The sequence below is a fragment of the Moschus berezovskii genome, chromosome 17 (genome assembly GCF_049115385.1).
Source record: "Moschus berezovskii isolate FMDL1 chromosome 17, NW_MosBer_1.0, whole genome shotgun sequence".
Taxonomy (NCBI): Eukaryota; Metazoa; Chordata; class Mammalia; order Artiodactyla; family Moschidae; genus Moschus; species Moschus berezovskii.
Window position 1 is genome coordinate 29028918 of NC_142476.1, and position 15420 is coordinate 29044337.

Below are 15420 nucleotides of genomic sequence, written 5' to 3' on the forward strand. Positions count from 1 at the left end.
AATTTTCTCAGTCTATTATTCTGAGCAACTGTCCCCAGTCCCTGCTCCCCTCTGCTGGTCTAAGCCTTCCCATACAAATCCAAGCTCATCAAGGTACTCTTCTGATTAAAAGGGTTCCCATGGAACAAGATCCAGCTGCCTCTTTTTGATTTTGATATTGTCCTGTGTGCAGAGAGAAGCGAGGCCATCTGCTGTGTGGTGTGGGGGGAGCTGGGCAGGGACAAGCAGGAGTAAGAAAGGGTTTTTGAAAAGGGAGTGAAAATGTCAGGTAGCCACTGAGGGCAGAAGACGCCAGGGATGACAGATGACTCAGCTGAAGCAGAAATCTTTTGGACTTTTCTCTAGTAAAGAGCCATCCAAGCAGAAAAAAAATTGGTGAGAGATGGTTGTTGTTTCTCGGGGCTAGAAGTCTGCAGAGTGATCACAGGATAAAGACAAAACACAAAGTTGTATAAAATGATGGCGAGACAGTCACTGTTGGGATAGGCTGTGACTCTGGAAGGGGGAGGATCAAGAGGGGAAGAAGAGAGAAGAGGGGAAAAGAGTTCAGTGAGATAGGCAAACAAAGGTTGTGAGAGGAAGGGCAAAATGGGGGAAGGCAGTGGTCAGAAGGGGTTCTGAAGTTATGACTGGTTGGTCCTCCTGGCACTCAGGGATCACCCAGGGTGCTGGGGCTGGCTCTGAGCAGCAGATCACTGCCTCCCGGCTCTCCCGTCTTCTCCCTGAGAGGCAAGGCTGCAGTAGCATAAAGCAGCCCACCCCACTGGCCCCTGACATGAAATGAGAAGGGCTAATTAGGAAATCAGGAGCCCCTTTTCCCCAGCTCCCTCTGAGTGTCTCCAAGCAGTTGTCCAGTCTAGAAAAAAAGCACGGTGGCACAATAGCTGCTGTTTCTCTCTCCCACTCCTCTCCCTGACATCCCACTCTCTTTGTAGGGAACATTGTTCTCTTTTGTCTGCTGCTTCTTGTATAGGGGGGTGGAGGAAACGGGCATTCGGTTTCCCTAGAGTTGAAATGGAGCACATTTCTACTCCTGAAATTCTCTGCCATTTGCATCTGCTCCATTTCATCATCTTGTGGTCCTGCTGTTCATACGTTGTCTTCCTCCCCTCCACAGTCTCCCACAGCGTCATTTCAGTTTTTGCATTTTCATTTACTGTTCTTCCAATAACATGGTATTTCTGTTAACGCTGTATCAGAGGACGAGTGGAGGTGGCCTGGCTTTGAGCATTCGTGAGAGGTGAGCTGTTGTTTAGGAGGTGTTTCGCATGCCATAGACGAGCTGTCTGTCCTCTGTGTACCTTGAAACAGCCTCTCTCCTGCCACTGTCTTCTCTCTGTCCTTCTCCCCAAAGTCGTATCACTAATAACTTGATATTCTGTACTATTGTGCCTATGGCACAGTTAGGAGCCATTTTAACGTGATAACAAATGTTCTTAGTCATGGGGCCATATGGAGACTCAGTGGGTGGTACCATTAGCTGTAAAGCCTGAGGCACATTTGGAGTTGCCTTGTCCAGAAGAGAATCCTAAGTCCAAGAAATGTTTTAATAGAATGTACTGGAACAAATTTTACCTGCTCTACCATCAAACAGAAGTCTTCCTCTTAATTCAATTGTATTTCCCCCAAATAATTTCAGATGTGACAGGAATGGGCAGAAATTACTGACACTCTTTGCATCATCCTCAATAACCATTTTGTTATCCTATAATGGCTGCACTTAAAGAGGCGCAGATTCAATCCCTGGGTCAGGAAGATCCCCTGGAGAATGGCATGGCAACCCACTCCAGTATTCTTGCCTGGAGAACCCCATGGACAGAGGAGCCTGGTGGGCTACAGTCCACGGGGTCACAAAGAGTCGGACATGTCTGAGCGATGAGCACACAATCATGGTTCTCCCCGTAGCCAGGATGGAGTGCTCTTAGCCCATTGTTCAGGGGATTAGGTGGGAAGCTGGTGACAGCTTCCATCAATATTTCACCGTGAATCTACATCTTTCTAATGAACTGAAAAGTAAACAACAGTGGACTCAGGGCAAACTCTTTATCAGCCAATGAATTATAAGTTACCTTTGACTTTTGATGGGGAAGGAAATGACAACCCATTCCAGTATTCTTGTCTGGAAAATCCCATGGACAGAAGAGCCTGGTGGGCTATGGTCCATGGGGTTGCAAAGAGTCGGACACGACTGAGTGACTGAACAACAACTTGACTTTTGAAGCCACAAGCTCACCCTTCAAAGTGATATCATCAGCTTTTCACCCAAAGCAGCCTGCTTTTCAATCACACGGACCAAAATAGACCATGACTATAAGCGGCTCGCAGGCAGGGCCCAAGTCTCTCGTCACTGCACCTGGAAGATGTTAGGCAAGAAGTAGGCGCTCATGGCAGAAATGAGCTGAATGCGGAGCCTACAAGGTCATCCACAAGGTCATCTAGTTCAGGATTTCCAAAGATAGTTTCCTTAGAACATAAGGCTCAATGGGATGGAGGTTAAAAGCTTGGCAGGGGGAGAAGGGGTCGGATAAGAGAAGGCTATCAGAACTGTTTCATGGCCAAGTTAGTTTGAAAACAGTGATTGGCGGAGTTTTTGTTGTTTGTGGTGGCGCTGTGTGTTTATTATAAGACATACCTAGTCTTCAGAGTGCTTCTGAACCTTGTGAAAGACCAAAAATGGGGTAAAATGGGATTGTGTCTTTCCCACTAGAGCGCTGTGTATCAGTTTGGGAAAGCATGATCCAGTCCAACTGTCTCATTTTATAGAAAAGAAAATGATGCTGAAAGAGGCAATGATGTGCTCAGAAACATTTGACTTACTAGTCACACATCTGGAGTTAGGATCTAGACCTCTCTTTCCTGTGCATTTTCCACAGTGTGGGAATGGGAAGTGGGGGTCACCACACAGCCTTCTGCCCCCAGGTAATAGGCAAAGAAACAAATGAATGAGCCAGTCACAGGAATCTGGTGTCAAGTGCTTATTTTCAGCCTGACATTTCAAAGCTTGATGCCCTTCAACTGTCAAGAATTCCCCCAGACAAACCCAGGCCTTTAGAGGAGGAATGCATTTTCCCTCAGGAACTGCACAGTCCCCAAATTTCTGATCCATGTGAAGAGATGTCGTGCCCTGCTTTATATTTTATTCGTGTTGGTCAAAGTCATCACTTCACCAAGAAAAAAAGGACAAATGATCCTTACAAAAAGAATCTTGTGGACAAATGCAACAAGGCCCTTTGCTGAAACTAGATTAAAAAAATAAAATGCCAAGAAGAACAGCTAAACGTGCATGGAACACTAGACAGAGGGGTGTGCATGTGATGGAGTGGGGGTGTCTTCTGAATCATTTCCCTAAATTTAGCAATGCAGTTTAAAAAAATAAGCCTTTAAGATCTGCTTCCCAGAAATCCTGTTATTTCTTTGCACATGTCTTACGTAAGTCTGTGCCACAGGCTTGCAGAATACTGTGATGGGAAGGGCACAGCCCTATTTTGCAGGAACCAACAAGAGAAATCCAGGGGAATTTGAGAGGATAAGAAGCTCAGGAGAACCCACCGTGTGCCTTCTCTAGCCGTGCAGCTGTGAGTGGTGCCATTTAAGGGAAGTGATGTCTGTTAAGTGCTTCCCACCTAGATGTTGTGGGGTGATTCGAAGATGCATTCATCTCCCCTCCAGAACAGAGCTGTCATTGTTGTCATTCATCATTTCCAAAAGCCTTTGTTATTGTTCTTATTTAATCCCTAAAGGGGCATCTCTGCCACCCGCCCTCACTGCCTCATTACATCTCTCTGCTCACCTGCTTTCCTTTCTCGAGTCTCCCCCTGTGAGTGGACACAGAAAGTCAGGCCTCCAGAGCTCTTAGGAGTTTATTTTTTAGGTTCCTCTTCCAGCTAACATCTAGTGGGTTCACATGCAGTTTCTCTGAATCTCCTCTTTGCGAGTGGTACATTTGAAGAGAATCCTGAAGGCAGGATTGTGTGCTTCACAGATGATGTCATTGAAAGTCACATTTAAGTGGAAACAAATGCCCTACATGTTTTCCGGTTCCTGCCTGCCTGCCTTTGTAAATGTCACGTTTGGGGTCAGCTTTGAGCTGGCAGGCTACAGTTCATGGGGCCGCAAAGAGTTGGTCACAACTGAGTGCACACACACACACACACACACACACACACACAGGGAGCACTTTGAAACCCACAAGAAGTTTGAAATTTATGTAATTGCAATGGGATGCCAGTGAAGAGAGTGAAAGGGGTTTTGAAGGCAGACTCATCTCTTCTCCAGAAGCCTCTTCAATTTTTCATCAAAAGCTTTACTTGCCTGGACCCTCTTTCAAACCTTGCCTCCCCTGCCCTGAGACGTCTTTCTCTACCTCCCCTAACAAAACCTTTTTACCAATCTGCAGTCCAATTTAATCCTCTTTTGTTTCCCTGCTGAGCTAAAAGAGATAGTCATGAATCCCTGCTAGCTAGTGCTCTGGAAAGAGGCTGATAAACGAATTCACAATCATCTATTAGTTCACATATTATTTGCCTAAGATACTTTACATTTTAACAGAAGTATGCTTGTGAATTCATAAAGTTATTGGAATGCCTAGAACAAGGCCAAGGGATGAATTCAAGCAAGATTACTGCTTATACTCAAGCAGGAGAGACAGACAATAAGTAAGTAAACAAACCAGTAAGATGATTTGGGGGGTGTGTGTGGGTAGCAGTAAGTTCTATGAGGAAAATAAAGCAAGGTAATGGGGAGCTGGAGTGAACAGGGAGGACTTCATTGAGGAATTGACATTTGAATCTTCACCTGAATGAAGAAAAGCAGAGAAAGATCTCAGGCAGGATGTTCCAGGCAGCAGAAAAAGCCAGTGTAGAGTTCCTGATGTAGGAACAACCTGGATGGGAACAGAGAGAAGGACTGTGTATGTGTGTAGTCAGTAGAGGCAGAAAGCAGAGGATAGCTCTGAAGGGGTGAGTTGGGGTAGGTCATGGAGCAGTTTGGTTGGGAAGACCCACTGGAGTAGAAAATGGCACCCCATACCAAAATTCTTGCCTGGAAAATTCCATGGACAGGGGATCCTGGCAGGCTGCAGTCCATGAGGCTGCAAAGAGTTGGACATGACTGAGCACACACAAGTACGTAGGGAGAACTTTGAAACCCATAAGAAGCTTGGAATTCATGTAATTGCAATGGGATGCCTCTGGAGGGTTTTAAAAAGGGAATGGATATGATCTAACGTAAATCTTAATAGAGCAACCCCTAACTTAACAGAATCTCTGTAGAGAACTTTTAAGCCAGTGGAGGAAGAACTAAAATATGGTGGGTTGAGAAGTGGATTCAGGAGGCATCAGTTGCAGTTCTAATTCTGCCCAAAATGACTGACCAAACTGCTGCACCACATCGTCCCAGGCTTTCCAGTAAGAGAAGATGAGGTTGGGCCAATGAATGTTCCTAGTGCTTTTCACATCAAAAAACACGTAGACGATGATAGCTGTGCAGCACCCCTAGAAATAAGGCCTCTCCAGGTGCTGTGATTCATGGGGTCGCGGAGAGTCGGACACGACTGAGCGACTGAAATGAACTGAACTGAACTGAACTGAGGCTGTCCTAATGGCTGAGGCACACTCACAACACACAGGGAATTTCTAGGCTAGATGCTCTTGAAGTTTTCTCTAGCTGTGTTATCTTAAGGTTTCCTGGCATTTCCCTGTGATGGCCCTCAATCCATACCACACAATTAGCTATTTTAACTAAAGTAAAGGCAATAATAATCTAGGTCATAATGACTAGTTTGGCCTGTTATTTCACATTTTCCATGCATCAAAATTGAAAGTGTTAGTTGCTCAGTTGTGTCTGACTCTTTTTGACCCCATGGACTATAGCCTGCCAGGCTCCTCTGTCCATGGCATCCTCCAGGTGAGAATATTAAAGTGGGTTGCCATTCCCTTCTCCAGGGCGTCTTCCCAACCCAGGGATTGAACCCAGATCTCCTGCATTGCAGGCAGATTGTTTACCATCTGAGCCACCAAGAAAGCCTCCTGTAGTCCCACAAGCATCAAACTTCATCCTGTTAAGTAGTCAGAATAGGAAAAAGGAGTCCAAAATGGTGGTGTCTAAAAGACAAAGAAAGGAAAAAGGCCGCAAAAACAGAACAAAAGAAAAATCCATGGACAGGGAGTAAGAACATCAGGTGAAACAAACACGCCCCTTTCTTGACTAGCCCAATTTGCATAGGGTAGGCTCAAGGAGGGGAGGAGACAAACATATAAAAGGAGGAAGCCAAGATGGACTGGGGCCCCTCCTTTGAGGTCGACCCGCACTCATGCCTTGAGGCTGCACTTTCTTTTGCTTGCAGCATAAAACTTAGCTGTAACAGAGATGTAACACTGGTCAACCATTTTGAACTTTTGCCGCAGTGAGACAGAACCGAGGAAGTTATACACTCCCCTGAGAATCCTAAATAATCAAGCATTGGCATCTGTGCTTTGTGCTGCCAACCATGCAAATGTCCCAGACACACTGGGTTTCAAGACATCTTCCTTTGTCACTTGGGTGGTCACTTCCTTCCTGAAGCAATCTGCCCATCTCAGAACTGGTGGTGTTTCAGAATGTTCTAGTGTTCTGAAACAGTTCATCTGGATCTCATGCCAAGTGGCAAGACAATCTACCACAATGGCTTATTGGGGTAGAAATTTGTATTGTTTCCTTCCCTCTTTTCCATACTCCAAGAGAAATTTCTTAAAGCGAGGGTCCCCAACCTATCGAATCTAATGCCTGATGATCTGAGGTAGAGCTGATGTAATAATAATAGAAATAAAGTGACCAATAAATGTAATGTGCTTGAATCATCCCCAAACCATCCCTCCCTCCACCTCCAGTCCATGGAAAAATTGTTTTCCACAAAACCAATCCGTGGTGCCAAAAATGTTGGGGACCATTATCTTACAGAATGAAAAAGCAATAGCTACAGTTGATGTAATAGATAAGACATGGAGACTGGAGGTATTTTCAGTTCAGTTCAGTTCAGTTGCCCAGTCGTGTCCGACTCTCCACGACCCCATGAATCACAGCACGCCAGGCCTCCCTGTCAATCACCAACTCCCGGAGTTCACTCAAACTCATGTCCATCGAGTCGGTGATGCCATCCAGCCATCTCATTCTCTGTTGTCCCCTTCTCCTCCTGCCCCCAATCTCTCCCAGCATCAGAGTCTTTTCCAGTGAGTCAACTCTTCTCATGAGGTGGCCAAAGTATTGCAGTTTCAGCTTTAGCATCAGTCCTTCCAATGAACACCCAGGACTGATCTCCTTTAGAATGGACTGGTTGGATCTCCTTGCAGTCCAAGGGACTCTCAAGAGTCTTCTCCAGCACCACAGTTCAAAAGCATCAATTCTTTGGCGATCAGCTTTCTTCACAGTCCAACTCTCACATCTATACATGACCACTGGAAAAACCATAGCCTTGACTAGATGGACCTTTGTTGGCAAAGTAATATCTCTGCTTTTTAATATACTATCTAGGTTGGTCATAACTTTCCTTCCAAGGAGTAAGCGTCTTTTAATTTCATGCCTGCAATCAGCATCTGCAGTGATTTTGGAGCCCCCCAAAATAGAGTCTGACACTGTTTCCACTGTTTCTCCATCTAGTTCCCATGAAGTGATGGGACCAGATGCCATGATCTTTGTTTTCTGAATGTTGAGCTTCAAGCCAACCTTTTCACTCTCCTCTTTCACTTTCATCAAGAGGCTTTTGAGTTCCTCTTCACTTTCTGCCATAAGGGTGGTGTCATCTGCATATCTGAGTTTATTGATATTTCTCCCGGCAATCTTGATTCCAGCATCAGGGGATCAGAAGTCACTCTACTGCAATAAATGGCAAATGTGTAAAGATGACAGAACTCAACCTCCATCTCAGGGCATGTTATCTGTCTCATACGTTCAATAGTACAGATGCACTGGGATATACCCATCTTCATTTTCCTGTATACTTTGAGACCTAGCCGAATATATACAAGCTGATTAAACTCTACATCACTCACATTTATTCCAACTCTATACTTCAAATCCCCTTTAACCTTACAAAAATTTTTTAACCTCTTCTTCATTTACCTTTGATCTGTGCCGCCTCATGACCTCAGTTCTCTGACCACCCTAGTTCTATCTGCCCATTTTTCCTATCCCCAGCCTCACTTATTCCCCTTCTCACTGTGTACCATGCGTTCACCAGGATCCCCTGTGACCCTGACCTTCTACCTTATCAGTTCTTAGCCATCATAACTCCCTGAATTCTTCAACATTATCAGAATTACAGAACCCTGACAACTAGGCATTGATTGTGAAAGGGTCAACTGGTTGTGAAAGGGCCTTCTCTGGTTAACACTGGGCCCCACTTAGCTGGTCACAGGCTCCTCCAGAAGTATCCATGCCTTTGCAGAAGGATTTCTTTTGTGTTTCACGGAAGTGGTTCCAATGGAGAAAAAAAATAAGACTTGAGGAAATAAAAATGGGTACCTCAAACTCTTATATAACTACTCTTTTGCTCATATTTCATTTTTTTCTTCTATTTGTTGTAGTCATCCTCTCATGGTCCTAACTTCAAGTAACAGCTAAATATTTCTTCCTTTGTCCCATTACTGAACACACATTATAATCCTTTATTTTCATGTCTCCTCTATTTCTAGATAATGGGCTTCTTTCAACACTAAAAATATTTCACTCCACTCTTATCTCATGGCTTCTATAGAGAACTCCAATATAATTCTTATCCTTCTTCCTCTACAAGTAAAATGTTCTCCCTCTTCACTTTTTACAAGACTTTCTTTGTCTTTGATTTTCTGTAGTTTGAATATAGTATACATAGGTACAGTTTTCTTAAATTTATCCTGTTTGGTGTTCTCCAACCAGTCCATCCTAAAGGAGATCAATCCTGGGTGTTCATTGGAAGGACTGATGCTAAAGCTGAAACTCCAATACTTTGGCCACCTCATGCGACGAGTTCACTCACTGGAAAAGAGTCTGATGCTGGGAGGGATTGGGGGTGGGAGGAAACGGGGATGACAGAGAATGAGATGGCTGGATGACATCACCAACTCGATGGACATGAGTTTGCGTGAACTCCAGGTGTTGGTGATGGACAGGGAGGCCTGGTGTGCTGTGATTCATGGGGTCGCAAAGAATCGGACACGACTGAGCAAATGAACTGAACTGAACTGAACTGAAGCTGGTCTAATCTGTGATTTGGTGTCTATCATTAATTTTGGAAAAGTCTCAGCCATTATTACTTCAACTATTTTTTTTCTTTCTACTGTTTCTGGTATTTATATGTTATACCTTTTATAATTGTTCCACAGTTCTTAGAACTATTGTTCATTTTTTCATTTTTTTCTCTTTTCATTTTGAAACGTTTTTATTTTTAAAATTTTCCTTTGCTGGCTGCCTGACATGAAGAATTTTAGTTCCCTGACCAGGAATCAAACCCATAACACCTTCAGTGGAAGCACAGAGTCCTAACCACTGTACTGCAATGGAAGTCCACTGAAAAGTTTTTATTGACATAATTTTAAACTCACTCATTCTCTCCTTGGCATGTCTAGTGTACTGATGATCATCAAAGGTGTTTTTTATTTCTCATATTGTGCTTTTTATTTCTAGCATTTTAAAATTATTTTGCAGAGTTTTTATCTCTCTGCTTACATTACCAATCTGCTCTTGCATGAGGTTAGGTTTTTCCATTTTTAACACTAATCATGGTTATTTTAAATTTCCAGTTTAATAATTCCAAAATCTCTGCTATATCTGAGTTTGGTTTTGTTGGTTCCCTGGTGGTTCAGATGCTAAAGAATCTGCCTTCAATGCAGGAGACCAGGGTTCGATCCCCAGGTCGGGAAGATCCCCTGGAGAAGGGAATGGCAACCCACTCCAGTATTCTTGCCTAGAGAATTCCATGGACAGAGGAGCCTGGTGGGCTACAGGACTTGGACTAAAGAGTCTGAGGAGACTGGTGGGCTAAAGAGTTGGGCTAAAGTGACTAACACTTTCACTTTCATTTATCTCTTCATGACAGAAGCATGGGAGAATTTTTCTTGAATATTCACCCTCAAACCTGGTGGGGCTCCTGGAGGTAAAACCCATGAAAGTATGGGGACTCTCTCCCCTTAAGGCTAGGCTCCCAGGAGTTTTATCTTTCAAGTTAGTCTTAGTTCAGTTTCTAGCAATTAGAGATTTACTCTTAAATGTTTCTAACTGGTTCCTGCAGCAACTTCTGTTCCAAGCAAGCTGTGATTCTTTGTATTTACATGTCTTTTCTGTCTGCAGTGTGGGAGACCCGGGTTCGAGCCCTGGGTTGGGAAGATCCCCTGGAGAAGGAAATGGCAATCCACTCTAGTACTAATGCCTGGAAAATCCCATGGACAGAGGAGCCTGGTAGGCTACAGTCTATGGGGTCACAAAGAGTCACACATGACTGAGCAACTTCACTTTTCCGGTGAAAAGGTTGGCAGTGTGCCCTGTGACCTCTGTTGTCTGATTGTTCTAATAAGAGTGTTTGATACCCAGTTTTTTTCCATTTTTTCTTATGAGGATAGGAGCCATCACCTCCAAGATCTTCCTATGTTTGACTGGAAACTGTGGACTTTTTATTCATCTTTGAGGTCTGTTACAAAGATATGATACCTAGAAAAATAGCAAATATCTAAATAGTTGCTAGGTCAGAGTTTAAAAGAACTAAAAAGGAGGGACCATCCCCCTAAAGGTATAAGGCTTGTTTTCAGCTGTATTGTGAGAGAAGGAGCTTTACTCCTTGGTCTTGAACTTGTTTTGTTCAGAATTAAGTGCTTGCCCAAACCCTCCAACCCATGATCAGATCCCAGTCCCCAGTTTACTCCTTACCCACCCTATCTTTACTAGGTACTAGATTTGTGATTCTTACTGACCTAACTTATTCTCAGATTTTCCTAAACTTCAACTTGAATAATCAAGATCTTGTATTTTACTGTCATCTACTATGAGTGACCCGAATTCCCTTTCTCCCAATTTTAACATTCTTTTTTTTTTTTTTTTTAAGGAGGTAACATTTATTGAGCAGATTAGTAACACTGGGTACTGTTTCAATTGCTTTTTGAAGATTATCTCATTGACTCCTCATAACAAATATGATGTGTAGTTTCTCCTTTTAGATGGTATGAAGTTCTGGTTGAAAGGTGACAAACTGCCTAATTCACATAGCTAGTAGGTGGCACGGTTAGGAGATTTTCAATTTTGTCTCTGTCCAATCTCAGTGTGTCCATCCATCTATCCTGCAAGCAAATATCGAGCACATACATGTCACAGGCACAGAACTAGGTGCTTTGCTGAAACAAAGATAAATTACATCTTGCCCTCAAGAGTTTCAATACCCTACTTGGAGGAGGGATAGAAGAGGATGAAGAAGTTGCAAAAAGGGTAATAGAAAGGGGAAATGAGAGAGAACTCATTTTTCCATAGACATCTTTACAGCACTTCAATGCAAATAGCTTTTATTTCTCCCCTTCAATAATAGACAAATCTGGGTCTTAGCCCTTTGATTCTTGAGAATTTCAAAACACGTTAGAATACTAGGAACATCTTTGAAAGATGCTAATAAAAATATTTGTGGTTTAGGCTCTAAATCATGTCTGGCTCTTTGTAATCCCACGGACTGCAACATGTCAGTCTTCCTCGTCCTCCACTATATTCCAGAGTTTGCTCAAACTTATGTGCATGGAGTCAGCGATGCCACCCAACCATCTCATCTTCTGTCACCCTTTGCTCTTCCTGCCCTCACTCTTTCCCAGCATCAGGGTCTTTTCCAGTGAGTTGGCTCTTTGCATCTGGTAGCCAAAATATTGTCATTTCAACTTTAGCATCAGTCCTTCCAATGAATTCTTACCCCTCAATATGCCTCCCAAATTAGTAAAAAAACAGAAAGGTCAAAGCCAGAAAAGGCTATCTTAGAGCTCTAATGCCAATGTACCTCCTTCTACCAGTCAGATCCCCAGGAAGAGTCACCAGCCTATGATCAACTCTGGAAAAGTAACCCCTAGAGATGCCATTTTTGCAGCCTGCGGACCTATATTAAACTTGGGTAGGGGCAGACCAAGTAAGAGACCTGCCTGTTTGTGCACTCAATCCAGAAATTGTTATATGCTCTGCCAGGATTAATATAAGATGTATTAGTACAATGCTGTAAAGTTCTACCTGATCTTAGCTTTTTAAAGCTTCACAAATGTCCAGTTCTGAGTCGTGCAGTGATTTTGGTGTGGGGACCATCTCCAGAGATGACTATAAATGATAGAATAGGTAGATGGATCCAGAGAACAAAGGCAACACGGGAGAAGAGGGAATGATGAGACCTTGAGGCAGGAAGGAAATTTAGAGGCTATTTAGAATCTCAGCCCTCAGTGCTAAGGAGCTGAGTGGACCTAACCGTTCTCAAGAAATGTCAGGGCACTGGAACCTTGTTCTGTTCTGCAAGTGCCGTAATAAGTAGTGTGCTTATTATACTACTCTGAGAGTGGATGATAAGTGTGATAATAAATACCAGCTGGCTTTCTGAGCTATTAATCCCTCTGACCAGATGAATCACATGTCCCCCAGGAACAGTTTCTATCTTTCACTATCTTAAAAAGCTGAGCAAATATGACACCTATCAGTTTTTAAAAAAACGTTTCTATATGAAAATACATCTCATGGAGTATCCTGATAAGACATACATTTTGTAAGCCCATATATTTCCTTCTACCGCCCATAGAACTTGCTTCCTGTCTGTCTTCCTACTTGTAAACTTCTCTCTGCTTCTCCTGATGTCTTTCCCATTTCTTTACAGTCTACTTCCCTTTTCTCTGAAGACTTAGAGCAGACAGATCTTCTCTGATGCCCCTGAGATGTTTAGAATTGGACTTGTTACTTAACCTCTCTAAAACTCAGTTTTCTCCTCTGAAAAATGGGGATAATGATGGTTATTTCATAGTTACTGCAAGGTTAAATGAGATACCATAGGGAAGGATTGTAGCTCAGTATTCAGACTGTAATGACAACATCACTATTGCTCATTGTTCTCTTTAGCCATTGCTGCTCTCGTTCTCATATTTTATTCATGTTTCCTATTCTCCGTATTTCTTTTTTCCTACATGAGAAAGCCGTGTCTGGATTTTCTCAGAGTTCCTATGTAAGAAGCTCCTTTTAAAAAATCCAGAGGTTTGCTTATGCATCACAGTGTTTTCAACCCATCATTGAAATATCTATGCTGAAGATATGACTGTCAGACTGATACAGGCTGTCAGACTGTTTACTCTGGCTGGCAAGACCTGGGATTTCCTTTTTAACTTATCCTAGTATGAGATCTTGGAGAAGGAAATGGCAACCCACTCCAGTGTTCTTGCCTGGAGAATCCCAGGGACGGGGGAGCCTGGTGGGCTGCCGTCTATGGGGTCACACAGAGTCGGACACGAATGAAGTGACTTAGCAGCAGCAGCAGTATGAGATCTACACACAATAGCTTCCAGTGAAATAATTGTGGCCTCGGAGAAGGTAATGGCACCCCACTCCAGTACTCTTGCCTGGAAAATCCCATGGATGGAGGAGCCTGGTAGGCTGCAGTCCATGGGGTCGCTAAGAGTCGGACACGACTGAGTGACTTCACTTTCACTTTTCACTTTCATGCATTGGAGAAGAAAATGGCAACCCACTCCAGTGTTCTTGCCTGGAGAATCCCAGGGATGGGGGAGCCTAGTGGGCTGCTGTCTACAGGGTCGCACAGAGTCAGACACCACTTAAGTGACTTAGCAGCAAGGACTGAAGGGCATCTTATAGCCCTCTTCCATCCCAGACTCCGTGGAAGTATCCTGACGACTTCAGTTATACAGCTGACTCCAGTTATTACAAAGTCATTAGCTGACAATGGCAGGCCAGAATGGCGGTAGAAAGGCAGAGTCTCTCTCCCCGCTGACTCCTCACCTGCCCGCCCCCTCCCCGTCCCATATAAATCTTACCTCTTCATTCTCTCCTGGGACTCACTTCCCCCTGGCTTCCTGGGGCCAAACCTAGAACAGGAACAAAGAGAACTAGGAAACCTTCCTGCCAAGCCAGGCTTTCAGATGGCCCTGAGGGTGCCTGCTGAAATATGTATAACCTTCGTCACTTAGAACTACATCTTATTAAATGAGATATTTTTTAAAGAATGGGAAATAATTTATAAAGATAAAAATAACTCAGCCTTGCCATGAGAGTGCAGAAATAAATTCTGTGCCTTCTCTGCCTGATTTGGGGAGGGAGGGAAGAGATGGGGAGTGGGGAGAGAGAATGTGAGAGAGAGAGAGCAAGGATATGGTGAGAGAATGCACTCTGGCTGAAGCTGAGTGACAGTAAAAGCTTGACCAACCAGCAGTGGTGCTCCGAGGCCCAGGGATCTTGGTCAGGATAGTGGAGTGGAGTTGAATTTTTAAAAAAATCGATTCCTTAGTTCAGAGCTCCTGAGTCTTTCCCAGCATGGTGCTTTGTTTTAGACAATGGCACACCCCAGGGGTATGCATCCATCCAGCCCCAGTTCTTTCCCACCCTAACACCTTTTGATTTCAGGGCTCTGAAAGCAGAAAACAGGGAGTTCTCATTTAAAATATACTGCTTGGCGCTTGCTTTGGCAGGTTCTTTACCAACTGAGCCACCTGAAAAGCCCAACACATAGATCACCTGGAGGCAAATTGACACCTCAACAATGTTGACCATTCTAATTTGTGGATATGGTATATTCCTCTATTTATTTAGGTATTCTTTGATTTTTCTCAGCAATGTTTTGTATTTTCAGTGTTTAAAGTGCTGTACTTAATCCTCTGAACATATCTAAGAGACAGGTACTATTATACCTATTCTTGCAGAAAAGAAAACTAAGGCTCATGATGTTAAGTGTCTTTTGCAGGGTCATGTAGCTGGGGGAATGACTGTGTGGAATAGATAAAATTATGCAGGGAAATGATATTTATCAGTTGTAAAGTGCCACTCCAATGGCAGCTATGATTATGGCTGCATTCTTTTGAGAATATGGGCCCCATAGTGAGTGAAAGTCACTCAGTCATGTCCTATTCTTTGAGGCTCCATGGACCATAGAGTCCATGGAATTCTCCAGGCCAGAATACTGGAGTGGGCAGCCTTTCCCTTCTCTAGGGGATCTTCCCAACCCAGGGATCGTACCCAGATCTCCTGCATTGCAGGCGGATTCTTTACCTACTGAGCCACAAGCGAAGCCCAAGAATACTTGAGTGGGTAGCCTATCCCTTCTCCAGCAGATCTTCCTGACCCAGGAATCGAACTGGGTCTCCTGCATTGCAGACAGATTCTTTCCCAAGTGAGCTATCAGGGAAGCCCAAAGTCATGGTCTTTTGTTAACTCAATGGCAACTAGGTTACAGAGTTATTACATTGCAGG